Source organism: Orcinus orca, chromosome 6, assembly GCF_937001465.1.
Source record: "Orcinus orca chromosome 6, mOrcOrc1.1, whole genome shotgun sequence".
Lineage (NCBI taxonomy): Eukaryota > Metazoa > Chordata > Mammalia > Artiodactyla > Delphinidae > Orcinus > Orcinus orca.
In genome coordinates, this window is record NC_064564.1 from 7,230,389 (window position 1) to 7,233,083 (window position 2,695).

General features: G+C 36.8%; 1 non-coding gene across 1 annotated transcript; it reads left to right on the forward strand.

The window, feature by feature from the left end:
* The first annotated feature begins 1,307 nt into the window (after positions 1–1,307).
* LOC117196167 (U6 spliceosomal RNA) lies at positions 1,308–1,414 on the forward strand. The gene has a single exon (XR_004476250.1). It is a non-coding gene; the product is annotated as a U6 spliceosomal RNA (small nuclear RNA).
* Positions 1,415–2,695: the final 1,281 nt, after the last annotated feature.

Genomic DNA, 2,695 nt, shown 5'->3' on the forward strand with positions numbered 1-2,695 from the left:
ATGTAAATTATTATGTAATGTATAATAAAAGTACTGAATAACGCTTCTGAAATGTATTAAGGGTTGATATTAATGATTAGACCTAAGCATGGCAAAACAGAAGATGTTCTTAATCATCTCACTCAATTTAATCTCTTTTCCTTGTGATTCAAAACGAGTGGCTCCAATAAATAAATAAATAAATAAGAAAAAATGAGTGGCTACAAAGCTTTTTAAAAAATAGGACAGCAAGAGGGTGTCAGTCCACTTGACATTCTCTCTCTTTGACAAGATTGTGGAAGACTAAAGATTAACATAATTTCCCTGTTTTCCATGATGCTTTTATGCAAAAATGACGATTTGCATAATTTCTTTTCAGTGTCAATTGAATTTCTGAAGCTCTTTTTCAAGCAAACTTCCACATGTCTCCAGCGTACACCATCTGTCTCATCTCTCTTTCTCTCTTTTTTTTAAGTATTACAATTATCTTGTAACAGTAGCTGTCAAATCTTTATTCCCCAAGGATTCTTTCTTTTGATAAATGAAAAGGAACTGTATACACTGTTACGTGTGGTTGTACGAATGTGCCACGGGTTCAGGAAAGGTTAGATGTTCACCGCAGTTACTGCTACACTGACATATTGGGGGAAATGTGATCAGGTAAGCTGACTAGAGATTTTCAGTCAGATTCTTTACTCCAGGAAAATGAAGCAATGTTTAGTCAAAAGGTGGGGAGGTCTTAAAGCAAGAAAGAATTTGAACATAGTCTTTCCAAGAGTTCTGTGGCCCATACTCCAAGCATTAGAAAAAATATGGAAAAAGGAGGATGGCCTTACTCAGAGGCTGCAAATTGCTTATAAAACCTATTGGCATTTGCAGATGGTTGACGCTTTTACTGGGAAATCAAGTTTTATGTTTATACAGTGAGTGTACTCAGTAGGAACTTCCAGGAAATCTCATGGATTGCCAAGAAAAAGTCCATATTGAAGTATGATTTTGAAAAAAGATTCTGCCAAAAACATTTAAAAGCCTTTTTAAAATTGACGTGTGTGAGGAAATGCAATAGCTAGAACTTACATAGGACTCAGAATTTACAACCAATATATCTTATAGCATTTCATAAAAATGTTACTTCCAACTTGATTGCAACCAATTTGTACAGATGTAATTACTGAAATTTTGTAAGAAGCTGCAAAGTACAGTTAAAGCTTCAGCTATCCAGAATTCTGGAAAAATGGGTCACTCTGGAAAACCAACTTTTATCTGGAAGAAAATATTTGAGAGATACTATACCTTTCCCTGATTTTTGAAATAAAAAACATCAGAGAGTGCTTGCTTCGTCAGCGCATATACTAAAATTGGAACGATACGGAGAAGATTAGCATGGCCCCTGTGCAAGGATGACACGCAAATTCGTGAAGCGTTCCATATTTTTCTACCAAATGTAAAATAGCTAGCTAGTGGGAAGCAGTCTCATAGCACAGGGAGATCAGCTCGGTGCTGTGTGACCAGCTAGAGGGGTGGGATAGGGAGGGTGAGAGGGAGGGAGCCACAAGAGGGAAGAGATATGGGGACATATGTATACGTATAGCTGATTCACTTCGTTATAAAGCAGAAACTAACACACCATTGTAAAGTAATTATACTCCAATAAAAACGTTAAAAAAAAAATCAGAGATTAACATTTACAGATGACTCCAGGCCGTCACTACAAATATCAGTAATTGTACACACAGAATAGTTAGGACCGTGGCCTCAGACAGACTTGGATTCGAGGGCTTTGGAAATGTTTACTTATGTGACTTCAAGGAAGTTCTTTAGCCTCTGTCAGAGTTAGTTCCATCATCTGGAAAATGGAGATAACGGTACCGACCTCGCAGGTTGCTGTGAAGCTTAAAAGACAGAAGACATTTGAAGCACCTGGTGTACTTACGCGGCACTTAGTAAGAGCTCAGTAACGCTTCAGCAGTCTTATCAGTAGTAATACTGTTGACATGATTATTCTATTTTTTTAATTTATTTTTTATTATAGAAGTATAGTTGATTTCCAGTGTTGTGTTGGTTTCTGGTGTGCAGGGAAGTGGTTCAGTTACATAAATATATACTATATTTGTATGTGTGTATATATACATATTTATATATACTTCTTCATATTTTTTCCCATTGTAAAACAGGGTATTGAATATAGTTCCGTGTGCTGTATGGTAGGACTTATTGTTTATCTATTTTATATACAGTAGCGTGTATCTGTTAATCCCAAACTCCTGATTTATCCCTCCCCACCCTTCCCCTTTGGTAACCACAGCTTTGTTTTCTAGTCTATTTCTGTTCTGTAATTAAGTTCCTTTGTATCATTTTTTTAGATTCCACATATGAGTGATATCATATGGTATTTGTCTTTCTCTGTCTGACTTACTTCACTTAGTGTGATCATCTCTAGGTCCATCCATGTAGCTGCAAATGGCATTATTTCATTCTTTTTAATGGCTGAGTAGTATTCCACTGTATATATGTGCCACATCTTCTTTATCCATTCCTCTGTCAGTGCACATTTAGGTTGTTTCCATGTCTTGGCTGTTGTGAATACTGCTGCAGTGAACATTGGCGAGCATGTGCCTTTTCAAGTTTTGGTTTTCTCTGGGTAGATGTCCAGGAGTGGGATGGCTGGGTCAGAGGGTAGCTCCGTTTTTGGTTTTGACATGATTGTTTTACACTG